The sequence below is a fragment of the Panthera onca genome, chromosome B2 (genome assembly GCF_046562875.1).
Source record: "Panthera onca isolate mPanOnc1 chromosome B2, mPanOnc1 haplotype 2, whole genome shotgun sequence".
Classification (NCBI taxonomy): Eukaryota; Metazoa; Chordata; class Mammalia; order Carnivora; family Felidae; genus Panthera; species Panthera onca.
The window spans coordinates 109,471,950-109,490,440 of record NC_138343.1 but is presented as its reverse complement, the minus strand read 5'-3'; the positions used below and the strand labels follow the sequence as shown (position 1 = coordinate 109,490,440).

At 36.3% G+C, this 18,491-nt stretch overlaps 1 long non-coding RNA gene across 1 annotated transcript in view; it reads right to left on the bottom strand.

The window, feature by feature from the left end:
• The window catches only part of LOC132666486 (uncharacterized), a 55,119-nt gene extending 41,530 nt beyond the window's left edge, over positions 1 to 13,589 (bottom strand). The window contains exon 1 of the long non-coding RNA XR_014137672.1: positions 13,260 to 13,589. This is a non-coding gene — a long non-coding RNA (uncharacterized LOC132666486). The remainder of the gene's footprint in view (positions 1 to 13,259) is intronic.
• Positions 13,590 to 18,491: the final 4,902 nt, after the last annotated feature.

The following is an 18,491-nucleotide window of genomic DNA, read 5'->3' as shown; positions in this document are numbered from 1 at the left end:
GTTGAGAGAATATTCAGGGGAGGAGAACCTAAAAGTGCTGGACAATGGGAGAGGTGCATTTTATCTGATTAATACAACTTTCTAGATTGGATTTATTACTTTTATTTGATTAATGAGAAACAGAAGACTAGAGAATTGAGCCCATAGCTGTGTAGCTAGTAGTGTATGAAGAAGCTGAAATTCACACTAGGATAATCTGCCTTGAAAAGAAGTCCCCCCTACCTTTTGTTTGCCTTTTGAAAAATGCCTTTTTCTAGAACTTTCTCATAGTAGTAGAAGGGAAGAACTAGCTTCTTTAAAAAATCATTAATGTTTGCCATATATTTTCAAGAGGTATTCTCTCATCTAATTTTCAGAACAACACTACGAGAAAGGCATTATTTTTTTTTCATTTTCCATAGAAAGAAACAGACCCAGAGATTAAATAGCCTTTTTAAGGTCACACAGCTTCTAATTTAGCAAGCGGTGATTCAAATCCAATTCTGTCTAGTTCCAAACTTATACTTATACTAGTACAACATGCTGCCTGAAAGAATGAGATCAATAAGAATGAGAAGTCACACTCAGGTATAAATAAAGATTTGGGGAATTAAAAAAAATTTTTTTTAATGTTTATTTGTTTTTGAGAGATAGAGATAGAGATAAACGGGGGGGGTGGGGGGGAGAGAGAGAGAGGGAGGGAGGGAGGGAGGGAGGGCGAATGAGTGGGGGAGGGACAGAGAGAGAGGGAGATACAGAATCTAAAGTAGGTTCCAGGCTCTGAGCTGTCAGCACAGAACCTGATGTGGGGCTTGAACCCACAAACCATGAGATTATGACCTGAGCCCAATTGGATGCTTAACCTACTGAGCCACCCAGGTGCCCCTGGGGAATGTGTTTGTAATGTACGTTGTGGAGGGGAGAGTGGAAACAGAGATGAGAATCCAAGATTGAGCTTTTGGTGTAGAGGGCAAGGAGCTTGACTTGTTTCAACTTCTCCCAAACTTCTAGACTCCTACTGTATTGCAAAATTACTTTCTATTCTCTGAACTTTCCATGCTATTCCGTGCTTCTGTACCTTTGGGCATGTAATTTCCTCTGTCTAAATATCTATTTACTACTCTTCTTTTTCTTAGAAAACATCTTTTTAGTCTTGAAAATGTCCAAAATTTATTTTTTTTGCAAATCTTTTGTTAATTCAACCAATGTTGAATGGGATGTTCTTTTGGGATTCTTAGTCCAGTATTGCCTCAAATAATTACCTCAGAAACATCTTTCAGTGACTCTGGAAGCACAAAATAGGGCTGCTGAGAACTGATTGTCCTGAAGATTTTCCAATCTTATATTTAACTGTGGATTTGATAATCTTGCAAGATTATGCTTAATGAATAAACTCGTTAGATCTCAAGGTGAAAGAATTGAAAATTTAGACACACACAGACACAGACACACACACTCACACACATTTGTTTGTTAGCTGAAAATATTTTTAAAACGATTAAGGGATCATTCAATCCCTCTGTACTTCATGCACAAACACGAATACACACATATGTGCATATACACACATATGTGCATGTACACACACATATGTGCATGCACATACACACACATGCACACACGCATAGGCACTATTCTCAATTTGAAACATTGCATAGGATTCCCAGAGATCCCTACCACTGTCTCCACACCACATGGTCTCTACCCTCAACATACTTACCTGATGTCTCTCATTATGCTTTGTACATAATAATAATGTACAGATGCTTTGTTCATAATAAGCAACTGGATTTCAGAGGAAATAGCACAATTGTATGAATTAAAAGAGAAGTATGATGAAGATTAGAATCAATTAAACCCTTCTGGTATGTGCACCCTTGTTGAGGAAGAGAGATTCTGTTACACTGATTTTCAAGTCCAACATCTAATTTCCAATGCATATCTAATCAGAATCTTACCATTATCTTTTCTTAAAGAATTACTGTTGTATCATAAATATTTTGCCTGTAAAATTTGACTCACAGTAAAGTTAGATTACTGATGCAGAGAGCAAGGACTGTTTACTTTTTTCTCTGCTCTGTGCCAAGTCTATAGTGTGTGGTAGTGTAGAGCATTATATATATATATAGTTTTTTTTGAAAACCAGTATTTTTCTAGTCACACATTCATTGAGAATCATGAATTTTAAAGTAGATTTTATCACTAGTACAAAATATAGTGATATGTTCATTAATGATTATTTTATTTTCTTTTCCATTCACTGAATTTCCCATATGTATAATCAGGGTCAGTTAAAAAAAAAGAGAAGAAAGACTTATTAGGGTCAGAAAAGAAAAACATGAAATTCAGGGTTAGCAATTAATTGGTGAATCTAGAATATTCCAGCAAAAATAAGTCTTGTTTGGCTATGTTCATTACCCATGCTCTCAGTTATTTACTGCCCCCTTCCTTTTCTTTGGGCTGTATTGATCAAGGATAAAAGTGAACCAGAGATCTATGGTTTGATTTGATCATTGGAAATAAAAATGTTTGTCTTTGAATATAACTTGGGTCATGGTCTCCTAGATTTTGTGGATTGCTGTTAATGTTGAAAATTCAAGACCATTGCTTTTGTAATTCTTGGTCAATGGTCAATGCTTGGCTTGGGCACTGAAGCCCTAAAAAGTGGGCTCATTAAGTAACAAATACCTCTAAGTTGGATGAACAGAACTGTTTTAAAATGTGTATTTGGTCTGGCATTTCTGCATTATTTGTTAAACCCACAAAATGTAGATTTTTATCTCTAACTTCTATTCACTCAGTTGTGGCTACTTTAGGAAGTAGTTTTTTCTTTTCTTTCCTTCCACAATGAGAACTGTAAGATTGTTGTTGGTACAGCTTGACCACTGCTTAACAGAAGCAGCTTGTTTATATTACTTCCTGTATTTTTTAAAGACCAGCATTTATTATCCCTTAAGAAGTCTTTAACAGCTTTCTTTCCTAGGGATTTTTTTTTTTTCTTGAGGAATAAGTCATGGACTCAATTAGGTTAATAATTTCTTACCCATAATGCCATAATGAATTTATTCTCCACTCAATAGCCTTTGGAGAAAATTACTCAGTATTTAGAAGGGGAAAAATAAGGTTATAAGAAATCTTTTCTGGGAGGGTATATTTCCCAGATTCTTGCCTTAAAAAACCTATTTGGGTACTTTTAAATAATCCTCCATGTGATAAGTTGAGGTTCTATATCTATCTAGTCTTTTGGAAATGGAAGGTACTGAAAATTCTGTTTTGGCTGAGTAAAGAAAAGTTAATGACCTGTCTAGTAGTTGAATTTAAGCATACTAGCTTGCGACTGTGTTGCCAAAACAAATGAAAATTCATTGCCTGCTATTGGAACAAATTTAGTTAGGTAACACTTCATTTTTTGGGCATCATCTGGGGAGTGAGTTATTCTACGTAAGCGAATTTTCCACATAAATGCCTTAGAGTTATCTTTTGAAAACAGAAATCAGGGCCCCTTGATCTCTTGCTGAAAACCTTCAGTGACTTCCCATTGTCTGTCTAAAGAACAATATATTGCTTTATAATCTACCATTCCAGTTTCATCTCCATCCACAGATGATCCACCTCAGTTTACTTGCCATTCTCTAAACCTACCATGCTCTTTTAACTGTTTGATTCCCAAATGCCATTCCATGGGGTTACAATTCCACATTAGTTTAGTAGATATCTTCTCTGTGTTTCTTTAGCCCCAGTGCATATTTCCAACATAGAAACCATACTGTATGGTGATTTTTAAAAAATTTTTATGTCTCCTTCACTACATTGAGAACTAATAGTGGTCAGGGACCATGCCTCTCTGTACTTTTATTTTCTTAATCTTCATGTCTTTAGAGACGCATATGGTGCCTGACACATGGCAATGTTATATTTGTTTCCTATGGGTGTTGAAACAAATTGCCAAAAACTGGGTGGCTTAAAATGATAGAAATTTATTTTCTCATGGTTTCAGTTCCAGAAACCTGTAATTGAGGGGTTAGTAGAGCTACAGTCTCCTCTGAGACTCTGGGGGTGAATCTGTTCCATGCCTCTTCTAGCTACTGGGTGCCTGCCAACAGTCTTTGGCATTCTTTGATTTGTAGCCACATCACTCAATCTTCACCATCATCTTTACATTGCCTTCTCTTATTTCTGTTTCAAAACTCCATCTACTTTTCCCTAATAAGGATACATGTGATTACAGTTACGGCCCACATGGATAATATAGGATAAGTTTCTGTTCTCAGGATCCTTACCTGAATCATGTATTTTGCCATATAAGGTAACATGCACAGGTTCTAGGAATTAGACCATGGAAATATCTTTGGGAACCATTATCAGTCTATCACAGATACTTAATGTATTTTTAAACAGAATTACCTATTCAAATACTAAAAGTTTCAAAATATTAAAGCATATTTGAAGAAAATATTACTAAAGTATATCTCATACTTTCTTGATTCCTTAATTATAGTGTGGTATTCAGATCATAATTTCATCTTATGTACCAGTATTTTCTGATTATGAAAAGTAAACTGTACTTTCAGTCATAGATTAATTTTAGGCTCATAGAGAGTGTAAGAGAGCTCTTTCACTGCTCTCCAAATATTTTTAGACTGCAGTAGTTATTGAGCTATCTACAGAACTATACATACAAATAAGATTCAGTTCTTTTTTCAAAGAAATTACTGATTAGTGTGGAAAATAGATATGGAAGCAGAACTATATCAATAAAACATGAAACTTTTGTATGGCTACAGGTTTAACCAAACCTTCCGTTTTATGTAGGGGAAATTAACATTTGGTTAACTTTCTCTCTCTGTCCCCCTCGAAACCTGGCAAAAATGACATATCAACTGTATTTTTGACATTAGTTGTGGCAGAAATGTCCCTTAATTAACAAATTGCATCTAGATTTGGAAGAAGTATGAATGAGCTATATTAAGAATAAGTGAACTATGAATAACTGATGGGGAAGTCATAGCAGGATTGCTACACAGTGCTAAGAGCTTAGCTGGGGTTGGAAATGAGAATTTATGGTAGATCCAAGCTTTAGAGTCATGTGATTTCTCTCTAGCAGAGTCTAGTCACCCAAGGTATAGGAACAGACAAGATGGGTTTGTGGTATTCCTCCAGGTTAGAGTTTTTCATGGTTAGTTTCAGTGGAATTATGTGGGTACTAGGGACTTGAAGATGCTGGCTAGAGTGGTTCTGGTGACAAACCATGGGCTCTTGGGGATGAAAAGTGGGTAGAAAGGGATCAATAGGTTGGAAGGGAATGGATAATTCAAGGGCCTTTATCCTTCTTTGTGGCAGAAGAGATGTTGTCAATAAGGGCATGAGATATGGAAAGGAAAGGAAATAATGGTTGAAGTAGAAAAGTTTGCATGAAAGAAAACAAACATGGGCCAATTCCTTGGGTGACAAGAACTTGCTCTGGGAGGGGGTGATTGATACAGAGAGTAGGTTGAAGGTAGCCGACACTAAAAAGGTTCGGAAATCATGCTACCATGTGGGATAGATCATCTGTCTAGATGACTCAAGATGACAAAAGCACTTGGGAGAGGAGACAAGACCCTGAGTCAAATAGGAAATCCCCAAAGAATTGGAGGAGTTACTCAGAGGTCAGGAGATGATAGCGGCAAGGGGAGAAACGAGACTAAAAGGGACAATGAGTTGTTGCATAGGTTAGAAGATGGTGGGGAGACTGGAGGCAGGGGCAATGTGGGAGAGGCAGGTTAGTTTATAACAGTAGAGAAAGCACTTTCAGAAGGGGATGATGAGTGTTTGCTGTGGAATGGAGATTCCAGAAGGCCCTGGGCATGAATTTGGGTTGCAAGAAGAGAACAGTGTGGAAAGAGGCAATTGATTGTGCAGAAGTTGTGAAGAAAGCATAAGGTAGTTAGGTGATGAAAGTGAAGGAGAAAAAGTCTAAATTCAGGAAAAGGCAGTAACAAAGAATGAGAGGTAAGATGCATGGACAGAATTGATAGCCTGAAATATCCTAACTCTGAAGTCAGTCATTCCAGGTTAGGGTCCTCAGAGGTAACTAGCTTGGTTTCAGCAGAGAGGTTGAAAAGCGTTGCAAGGTGGTGAAGCACCCAGCTTCAGCTCAGGGTCAGTGGCAGGGATTGGCCACAGCTCTCCTTTCTTACTGCTGTCCAGGGTAAAAGGTGTTTTCTTTTTGTGAATTATGTCAGCTTCAAACATACTGCTTTTAATCTATTTTTGAGATTAGAATTGGAGTTTATTTTTTTTCTATAATTGAAGACCTTCTGTTCAGTAAAATTCATTTAAAAATAGTCCTTCCCTTGTTCTGGTTTTCTACCTATAATTTTAGAGTATTGGATAGATAGGATATTTTCATATGAAGATTTTAAAAAGTAAAGCCTAGCTTCCTTTGTAACATGCTGTATAACTTTATTCTTCTATATTGAGCATAAATCCTTTCTTTATTAAATTGGTAGATGAAATTGTTTAATAATTTTTAAAAATACTAAAAATTCGTGGTTACCTGCTCAAGGTAGCTTTTAGTTTGTCAGAGGAGGTAGTGAGTTAAGCACTTGTTAGTTTTATAGCTAAAATCTAATTACCCATGTTTATTAACAATAAAGTAGTAAGTTTGAGTTTGAGGTTTTCCTTTCTTTCTTTTTTCCCTCCTACCTTTCTAATCTTTTCAGCTAGGAGAAGTCAAGCCCAGGAATCATATATCTGCAACTTGGGCTGTTGTATCCTAATGTTCTAACTCAGAGACCCACAAGCACTTGTCTCCCCTTGACATGTTTATGTTCTCACAATTTGGAAGAGCAGTAATAACTTCTAGGTCCAACACTTCCAGCATTTTGAGATTTGATGGTTTAGAACATTTGGCTTAGACTGAAGGACCTCTCCATACTTGCAGAGAAATTCTCTTTCTTATAGATCATTAAATATATTTTTCTTTGACCTGAGTTAATTTTCTCAGGTAATCTCATTACATTCTTGGCACCATAAATTCATAACTTAAATTGTGCTAAACTGAAAATGTAGCATATTAATATTTTCGGTAGACTTGCTTGGCTTCTGTATCCCTCACTTAACTTTCTCACTTCAGTTAAGAATAAATAATAAATATAATACTGAAATTATAAAATACTTTTTCATCTATAAAGATTTTTTAAAAAACCAATCTTGAAAATAAAGATCACATTACTTTTTTTTTTTTTTAATTGAGAGAGAGAGGGTGCAAATGAGTGAGGGCAGAGAGAGAGAGAGAATCCCATGAGGGGCAGAGAGAGAGAGAAAGAGAGAGAGAAGCGGGCCTCATCCGAAGCAGGACTTGTGCTGACCTGAAGCGGGGCTCATGCTCACAAACCATGAGATCATGACGTGAGCTTAAGTCAGATGCTTAACCTATCGAACCACCCAGGCACCCAAGATCACATTACTTTTACGAATTACAGAATTCCCCCCCCCCCGAACTTTATTAAGGAATAATTGACAAATATAATTAATTGTATACATTTAGAGTGTACAATGTGATGATTTTTATACACACACACACACACATACACACACACACACACACACACACACACACACACACACATTGTAGAGTGGTTATGAAGACCAAGATAACACACCATCATCTCACACAGATAAGTAATTTTTTTTTTTTCTGGTGAGAATGCTTAAGGCCTACTCTCAGCAACTTTCAAGTATATAACATTAACTACATTATTGTAGATGACATATGATCTATTAACTGCAATGTTATTAACTATAGTCATCATGTTGTACACTATACATTATATTTTGTAAGAAATATTTTTAATTCCACTGAAATTTTGGAAACGAAATATGTTTAAGTTTTAGATTCCTTTCCAAACTATGTTAATATATTTAATTAAAATATTTTCAGTTTTTAGGCAATAAATCGTAACTGAGAAAATGAACCAGATTTCTCATCATTTTACATTTTTAATAAATGTTTTTCTATGCAAGCATGATCATTATACTGAAGAAGTTAAAGTTACTTGAATAAAAAATTATCTTTTGTCATTTCCTTTATCAATTTTTTAAAGTTAATTGAGAATTATTCTTTGTTCCACAGAAAGTTTGAAGATAAATGATTATTGCTCTTGCTCTCTCAGACCTAGGAAAAGTTTATTATGATCAAAACTTTAAATTAAACCAAGAGAATACAATGATTCTTAAGTAGATAGATAAAAATTATGTCCCTTAGCTTATTCTCAGTTATTCTTAGATATTTGCTATATATATATATATATATATATATATATATATATATATATATGACTTTCTTTTAATTAGTGATATTATCAGCATTAACTATAACTTTTATTATGGAAATGACTGAAATATAATACAGGAGATGATATTACCTTTTTATAAGAAATGAATGCAGGATTCAAATATAACGGACTCTGAGACTGCTTACCAGAGTGAAAACTATGCAAAAAGATCATATTCTCCCAATGCAGTGCTTAAAGGAGCATTCCTAAAACCTTGCAAGTGTTTAGTTACCTAGTGACTAGGGATTACATGAAAAAAGTAATATGTTGGATTTCAAACCAGTTTGGACCTAATTTAACTGAGCTCTCAATAATGTTTTCTTTAAATAACTAGGAGAGAACATTTTCTCTGCAAATTCTAATTCTGATTCTTTGGCTCTGCTATCAGGTAGGCTCTTGCTCTGAATTGGCTTGACATTTCACTTCTAATTCCTGGGCAAAGATTGCTGTAGTTTAGCTTGTGTAGAAAGGCACGTGTATCTTTTTTTTTCTGTTGACATTTCACTTGGTCATTTTCTTCTTGAAAAAGTGACCTCCAACTTTGCTCTTTATCTCTTCTCTCTGTCAATTTCTGCCTCCCCGGATCTCTATTCCCTGGAAGTGCTTTTATCAACAAGCACAGCCCTGCCCAGCTAGCAAGCCAATTGTTATCTAGGTGAGAAGAGTATTAAAGCTTTTAAGTCCACCAAGTCTAGAATTATTCTAGCTATTATCCGTGTATCAAGCTAAACTGCACAATATTTGCCCCAGAGGGAGACATTATCTTTATTATTCTGGTCAGAAAACAAATTGCCCCTGCCCTGGAGTGAGATACTAACTTCCTGAGTGCTCAGTAAATTGAATGGAGCTTGTCCTTACAGATGGACTTAATTTATACAACTGATTTTCTGCTTAGATTTTCCTGTGTAGGATGAATTTCTGCCTTAAGCATAGTGTCCGTGTCTGAAGCCCGCATATCTTACTTGATTTTACTAATTTCTATCACCAAGATACATGTCTTTTCCTTGCTCACAACCATCTCTGCCTTGTGTCCCTTTGTGAATGAGCTGATGGCATAGACCCCAGGCCTAAAGGACCTGAATTTGAATCACATTTAGATATTAATATATGTGAACATGAACCACACACAACTTGATCACACCTCTCTGGGCCTTTGTCAGACTGCCTGATGGACCTCACAATCTACTTCACTTAGATGTTTCCTTAGATACTGTTTGAAGTGTGGGTGAAAATTCTTCATGGCTTTTTTCTATGACTTGTGGCAGCTTTTGCCCCTGGCTATGTTTTAAAGGATGTTTGTATATCATACAGTCTTGGTCTCCATACCCCCTATAGAGGTAAAGGGCAGATTTTATTCCTGACCAGGACAGTGAAAGTATTATCTCCCTCTTGGACAAAGAATGACAATGTTAGTTAGCTTTACTCTTTAAAGATTGAGGGGTTTCCTAAACTCAGGCTTTATAAAATGTGACCAAACCCACTGTGTGCTCAGCCCACTGGGGCCTTCCTACTGCCCCATGGGGTTTACTAGTTGGGGGGAGAAGAGATTTAAATATGAAGCTCATGCTGCTTCTGTGCTATGAGTAATAAAGCCCTTTGTCTCTGACCCAGGAATTTCATGTCTTCTGCTAACACTTATGAAAGTATGATAGGCTAAAATCTGAGGTCCTTCACAGTTCTTGCAACTATTCCACTTCATTTTCATGAAGCAGAAAGAATACAGACTTTAGAGTAACCTGTATCAGAATTCTGATTCACTCACCTGCTTTGTTATCTCATACAAATTAATATCCTCTGTCTCAGTCTCTTCATTCATAACACGGGCTAATGTTGAAGATTAGACAGTGAATGTATATTTGGGGCACCTGAGTGGCTCAGTCGGTTGAGCTTCCCATTTAGGTTTCAGGTCGTGATCTCGCGGTTTGTGAGTTCGAGTCCGGCGACAGGCTCTGTGCTGACAGCTCGGAGCCTGGAGCCTGTTTCTGATTCTGTGTCTCCTCTCTCTGCCCCTCCCCCACTTGTGCTCTGTCTCGCTCTATCAAAAATAAATAAATGTAAAAAGAAAGAAAATGAATGTATATAGACTGGGTTTCCATATTTCAACGGATCATAGAAATAATGTTTTGAGCCAGGACATTTGGTCCTCAAAGCCATGTTCTCTATACTGCACCACATAAATCTGATAGGAAATGCCATTTGATCTATTGTCTAGCCTGTTCTTTCTCTTGCTTCACTAATTTCAGCCATAGTTATCATAAATACACTTTCAATGTCTCTAGTTAATTTTTCACTAGATTTTTTTAGGAAAAAAACCCCAAGTATCCTAATTAGAAGTATTGGTTGGATTGAGGATCTTACCTCTTACAAAATGACACTTTGTATATTTTACACATTTCCCTTCAAAATATAAAGAACTACATCCCTTTAAAGACTTCACCCCTTCCTTTTTTTTTTATTACATAAGATATCTGAACAGATTTTACATTTAACTTTCACTGGCTGAAAATCTCATAGTACTGTTCAGCTACTGCCAAAATATTCCCACTCTGCAATCATTCACTTAGCCCTAAAACCTTCCTCAAAGCTCAGATCAAACTACCACATACATTGTATGCCTAACTGAACCTCCTAAAACTTAGTATTGCTGTCAGAGAAAACTGTTTTGTACCTTTAGGAAGCCATGTGATCCATATGGTTGCATATTATTAGTATGATGCTATTTTGGAGATGTGAAAAAATTAAATTTTCATTCAACATTAAGGCACATTGTGTTGATCACATTGAAAATACAATGAAGATTGTATTTTTTACAATAAGATCGAATTGCAAAATATTTATATCATCTACTTTATTTAGCTTGGATATTCTTAGAGTCCTGTTGTTATTATCCTCCCAGCCTCCGAGTCTTCTCTCCTAATGAAAATGATGAAGGCAACACTTGCCTTTCCTTAAATTATTAAACTTTCTCTATTCAAGGAATTTTAAAATCTCATTTCTTTGTCTGGCTATGATTTGGGAAAATAAGTATATTTCTTTAGCTTTGCCTCTGACCGAATGTGCAATTTCCATGATTTCTGTTACTGTTCCACTATATCATTTATATGTAAATAATAGTGATATTTGTCAATCAATTCATATAACGATTCTGGTTTAACAGTTGTATAATGCTTAGCTCCATCATAACACTACTCTGTTGTATTTAATTATTCTTAAGTGGCTAAAATAATGTTCATTTAATTTCATCTTTTCATTTATTTATTTGCAAACTGCCTGTTTCAAAAAAGGATTAATGTTATTTATAAAGATACATATGCTCTAATTAAATATGAAATAAGAAATGAGGAAATTGGGACAAAGAAAAAAGAGCCACATATTTGCCTAGAAGATTTCAAGCAAGCGAAGCAAATTGAACATAAAGATTCGTATTCAATTTGATGTCCATGAGATAATAAAATTATTTTCTCATTGCAAAATGAAATTTTTTTCATTAACATGAACTTTACAATGTAATTAACAATGTTCTCAGCCAAATCTTTATGGAAACTATATTAGTCTGCTTTGACTACCATAATAAAGTACCACATACTGGGTGGCTTAAACAACAGTATTTCTTACAATTTCTTCCCAGCCCTCACTAGGAAGTCCAAGATAAAGCACTGGCCAGTTTGGTTCCTGATGAGGTTTCTCTTTTTGGCTTGCAGAGGTCTGCCTTGTCTTGTGGCAGAGAGAAAGAGCACCCTGGTAACTCTTCCTCTTTTTATAGGGGCACCAGCCCTACTGGAGTAGAGCCTTGCCCTTAGACCTCATATAACCCTTATCACCTCCTTACAGGCTCTATCTTCGAATATATCCACACTGGGAGTTAGAACTTTAACATATGAATTTGCAGAGTGGGGCACATTCAGTATTTATGACAATATTTTATAAGACTATTTTTTTTATAGAATCCTTCAGTAGAGGTCAATGGCGCTATCCCAAGTATATTTGGGTAAAGGCACAACTGGTGTTCATTTTCATAATAGCTATATCTAAGTTTGGAAACAATGTAAATATTTACTAGCAAGATATTTATTAACGAAATTTTTGTGTTTTCATATGATAAATTTTATGTCATAATTAAAACTGTCTTCAGAGGATCCTTAATTAGTGGATAGTTATGAAATAAATTTTAGCGAAAGAGTGAGGATACAAACTCCCGCATTCCAGTTGTAATCATGTTTCTGTCGAGGAAATGTAAGAAGAAAAGATTAACAGTGATTAACTCTGGGAAGAGGAATTTAAAACGATTTTATTTTCTCATATTTTAAAAAGTTTCCACTTACAGTGATTACACATAATGTCTATAATCACTGATGGAAAACTCAGTGGATGTTAAAAATAAAATCCATCTGACTTACTTCTGACCATGAAAGAAATCCAAGTACTAGCACAACTTTTGGGACTACATGACATATTTCTAATCCTCCTTTCTGGCTTTCCTTTCTCTTCATAAAGCCCACACCCTGGTCAAACCAAGCTTCTTGTTGTTAGGTGAATAGTTATTCATGCTTCTTTCTTTACCTTTGTGCTTGTGCTGTTAGCTTTGGTTCCTCCAGTAACTCTGCCCCTCTGACTCTAATTGCCAAATTCTGTCTAGTGATGTGTTCCTTGTTCTCCACCAACTTAATGTAGTTGTCTTTACTTCCCAAATTCTTGTTGAATGCATCCTTCCTATAGACTCCTAAATTACTTTTGGCTTTTTTCTAGCAGTAATGACCTTACAAGAAAACATTATTCATGGGAATGATTTTTTTTTTCTCCCTTTAAACTCATAGTCCCTTAAGACTGATCTTTTCCTACTCACTTTGTGTCCTTACAGTGCCTACCATAGATAAAGCAGATGTTACAATTACCTATTGCTGCCAAAACTACCAGAACCTGGTGACTTAACAGCAACTATTTCATTATTTCTCTGGGACTTACCTGGGCAGTTCTTCTATTCCATATGATGATGGTTGGGACTGTAGTCACCTGAGGATTCAAATGAGCTGGAACAGACAAGATGGCTCACTGAAAACTGGTCATTCAACCTAGCTGTCAGCTGGAAACTCAGCTGGGCTGGTCTACCAGAGTAGTCTGGACTCTTCACAGCCTGGTGGCTGGGTTGCAAGAGAAAGCATGCCAAGAACAAGAGTTCTCAGAATCAGAAAATAAAAACTACCGGTCTTCTTAAAGCCTGGGCCTGGAATTGTCATGGCACATTTCTGCTACATTCTATTGGTTGAGGTGGTCAGAGAGCCAGCCTAGATTCAAAGAAAGGGGAAATAAGTGTCACCTGTCAATGAGGAGAGTGAACAAGAATTTGCAGCCACGTTGAATAATCACAGCAGGTAAACATGTTCATTTATTCAACCAATATTATGGAGCTCACTGGGGTTATAGCCATGAGGAAAAAAAAAACAAGCAAAACTCCTGCTCATTGTGAAGCTTTCATTTTATTGGGAAAAGAAAAAAAAAAAAAAGTAAAATGTGTAGTACCTTAGAATATGATAGGTGTTATGAGTGAGATGACCTTGCCACAGTGTTCCCATTGCCTGTTTGTCCCAGTTTAAATACTCACACATCCCTTTTCACTCTCAAAAATGTCTTGGTTTGGACAAAAATTTATTTGGCCATCCTAACTGGTGGAAAATGAAGCAGAGAAGGGCTTAGAGAGTATAGGGTGTTGAGGGCTGTGAATATAAGTAAGATGATTAGTAAAAATATCACTGAGAAAGTGACACATGAGTAGAGACCTAAAAGAAGTAGGGAAGCAAAGATGTATGGTTATGTTTATGTGCTTCAGCTCAGTGACATTTTTAAATTTAAACATAAAAAGGAAGAAAAAAATTAGTGGTATACATTATATATAAAATTCACAGGCTTCTGCTTCTTCTAAACTATCATGCTTCACAACTAAATTGGTTAATTCAAAATACCCAGGTCCCCCTTTTTCTTATTTGTTTCTATATGTAGAATTTACATGTTATATAACGCTCACTTTGGTGTTAGAAAAGCTTCTGAGATGAAGTGAATCAATTTGGGCATATTCTTCCTTACAAAAAGAAACAAACAAAAAACAGAGAGCTACTTCTAAAAGCCACTCTATGTTATTATTTATATTATTTTGGAGAAAATTGTGAAATACATGTGCTATTCACCAGAGGGTGCTATAGCCATCTGAAACAAAGTACAGTGGCATAGCCAATCTTCAGGTATTCTCAAGAGCTTAGACTTTTGCCTGGAAAACATTTGTTAAAATGTTCTCTCTTCTCTGTTTTTTCCTTTTTATTTTCCATTCTCCTCATATTACCTTCAACAACTCTACCAAACTTTAATCATATCTTATGTCAACTAATATTAAATCATTTGAGATCGCTTGAGCCTTAACTGCTGATACAACCATGAATCACAAACACATAGGTAGTTCACAAAAATGATGCAGGTGTATGTAAGCCAAGGTTGATATACTGAAACACATTTCCTGCCTAAAAGTGACTTTCATGTTTTGTCATGGAAAACACTAACATCTGGTTATTATACAATGTCATCTGAAGGAATAAATGCATGATTGTATAAATAATCAACATATTTATAATGTTAGTTTGCTTTTTGCCCATGGGATTAAAAGCTTATGTTTAAATAAGAGAATAAAAAGATTTTGGCACCATAAGTTATGGTAAAGTATGAACCAACGAGCTACATTTCCCCATAAGCCTGGATGAGATGGTTTTACTATTTATAAATATAGGTAACAGTAGTACCTATTTCAAGAGGTTGATGTGTAGATTATATAGGTAATTCATGCAAGAGCCCCTAACACAGTGCAGGGCACATAGTAAGCCCTTATTATTGTTATTTTTTGGAAATCTGGAGTTGGACTATCTGGGTTGAAATCCTGGCAATATCACTTACTATCTGAGTAATATTGGCTAGGTTATTTAATCACTCTGTGCCTTGGTTTTCTCATATTTAAGTTGGTGATAACCATATCATTTACCTCATACATTTGTTAAACCAATGAATTTAAATGAACTAATACACACAGAGCAATTATCACAGGGCCTTTCTCAGTCAACGCCCCATGATTGTTATTACCAAACGACTCTAGCTTTCCAAGATATTGCTGCTTTCCTTTAAAATACCCAGCATGTTTTGTTTGATTTCTATGATGCCTACTTTTCTTTCCTGGGGTCTAAATTGTTTTTTCTTTGCTTGACCACTTTTGGGCTCCCTTTCCAACCAAATGATATGTTATCCACCACTTGAACTATAGGCCTGGTTGTTTCCCAAGTGCCATTGGACAGCTTCTGCATGGTACTAAACCATGTAGGTACTAAAATATCTTCCTTACAGTGATGGGCTGCTATTTTTCCTAATTGTCAAAGTAACTATTTCCATTAGAGAATGATTTGGAAAGCCCACTGATGGGCAAGGGAGTAGAAAAAAAAGGCAACCATTGTTTTAAAAGTGTAGATGTTGCTCTGCCACTTGCTCACTATAGGACCTTGGTCACATGCTCTTTTTCAAGCCTGGAGCCCTTCCCAAACCTTGCGGCCACTTCAGGCACCAGCTTACTGTCCCTAGCAAATTCTCATTTGAAGTTCTCTATATCTATCCAAGCATGTACCCAAAGATGAAATCAGCATCTGTCTTTGAATTCCTCCCAAATACCCTTCTCTCACAAAGACTTTGCTTGTAACATACACCAAGTGGGGGTCTTAGAGGGTCAAAAAGAGTTTACTTTGGCAAATGCAGTTTTAAAATTGAATATTGGGAATTCTTATTCTTTAAAGATCTTGCGTGATTTCCTCATGTTATTTGGTTATCTCTCCTACTCTCCTTCCTCCCTTGTCTCCTCAACCCCATTTCTCCCAGGAGAGAAGAAAAACAAATACCCCCACCTTCTCTGGCAGATTCGTCAAATATGTTCTTTTTTCTATTTCACATCACTTTTTCTATTTAACTTTATGTTATGGGTATTTCCCCATGTAAATAAAAACTTTGTGAACAACAGTTTTAATGTATACATATCCTTTTATATTGGAATACATAATTTTCTTAATTAGCAGTGCTTTGGACATTAAAATGTTTCTTGTTTTTTACTATTATAAATTTGATCTGAAGTTAGCACTTGTTTTGAATACATTTTTGTTCACATCTCAGATTATTTCAAGAAGACTTAGTCTAGTGGTTCCTTAAAAGCTTGATAAAAATAAAGTTTTATTGAAGAAATATTCTTTATGTAGTCATATAAAATAGTCATTGAAAACTTGGAAAATGTTTGCATTTGGAGGATTTAATTCTTTTTTTCCACCTTTTATTTCAAAATCAGGTTCCATCTGTGTTGGTATTTCCTCAAAAATCGGCTCAGGTTATATCTTACCTGTAGAAGTTCATACTACCTGTGGTGATCATAAACCAGCAGGTACTACTAGCATATACAAAACACTGTATTTGCATTGTTTCCTTCCCCTCCTTGCATATTACTAACCATCCTCTTTTGAAGTGAAATGAACATGTTGAAACCCACATGTTGAAAAAATGCCCTCAACCCATTTAGTCTCCTTTCAAGCATTCCCCACCCCTCAACTCTGTCTCCAGGCAGGAGAAAGCCTTTCTCAGTATCCTCTACCAAAAGCTGCAGCTGCAGTGGATTTTCTGGAAAGGATGTTTCACTTTCCTTTCCACAGGAGCAGTAAAGAACAGCAGCTATACTCAGGGGGAGTCATGGTTCACCATGGCCTGGCTGGTGAGTGAGTAGGCTGGGAGTGGAAGACGTGGATGGGCCTCCTACCTGCTCATGCTGCATTCCTGTTAATGCTCAAGGGGACTGAGTATCATGGCAGATTCTACTCAAAGTGACTGGAAAGATACTTATGCTAGTGTGCAAGGGTTAGCAGAGTTAAACAATTTTGCACTTTCTTTGAGGAATTGTTACTCCTGGTTCATGACAGCTTGGTGCCTGGATGATGATTCTTTTCAATCGTCACACTGTAGGGTAAAAATGGCACTGAAATGGCAAGAAGTAAATTATACTAATAGTTCAAGTGTGATGCAAGTGGGTAATTTCTGTCTGTTGGCAAATCACTTATTTGGCTTCTAGTGCCCTTTCTTTCTACTTCACATTGCATTCAAGGAAGTAAATAAGGAGATAGAAAATAATTCTCATTTCCAATTCAAATTCAGTACCACATAAGGGCTGATAGGAATAAATGTTTTTTGCATTCTCCTTTAGGACACAGAAAGGAAGAATCATTCTTCCTTGTACTCCATTTAGTCTATGTGGCACATAAAATGTTAAAAAGAACCGGACATTGAGATCCCTGAAGACCTCCTACATTAAAACGAATGCGTAGACAGGAATGGACATGTGAGAAGAATAACGTGATTTTTCAGACCTTTCGCAGCGTATGTGTAGATGGATGGTGTTAAATTTAATAGGCAATACTGCTAACTTCTCAACAACTCCCCTAAGGGTCTCTTCTGTGTTGGCCTTTGCCATCTATCAGAATCAATATGTTGCTAGACAAAGAACCATGGTTCATTTAGTGTATACTGGTCACCCGTTATACTGGCAGTGGAAGCTCTGGCTACAAAGTTTATTAAATTTAGAGATTGATGGTTGTTCAAAGTGGGAGTCTCAGCTTTGTGAATGCTTCGTAGGTCTCAGCTTTAATGACTAGCAAGGGAAGTATTCCTTAGGCCCCTGCTGCTAGATGACACAGCATCAAAAAGACACTCCTAATTAAAACAAACAAAAAACATTTTGCTCTGTGGTCTGGGGATTGCTTCAAACAGTTTGGGAATGGGCAGACTATTTGTTTGAATCAAATCCAATAATTTTGCTTAGAAATGGAAGAGCCCTCTGAATTTCTCTTTCAATACTTCATGGGCACGTTAGAAACACTAGTGACATTTATTAGAGGGAGGCTTTCCCACTAGCTTATGTGTGGGTAGTGTTGGGAGCTAACATTCGGCCAATCACAGGGACTTTCTGGTGAAGGTCAGTACTTGTCTGCCAACTAGCAGTGGCTGGCATTGTTAACTGCTAAATGCTAATGATCAGAATCACATCTCCAGCACTTGTCTGAAAGCTTCCTATGCGCTATCCTATTTCTAAGAGTAACAAAGATTCTAGAACAATGAATAGCTATTCTGCACCAAGCAATGCTC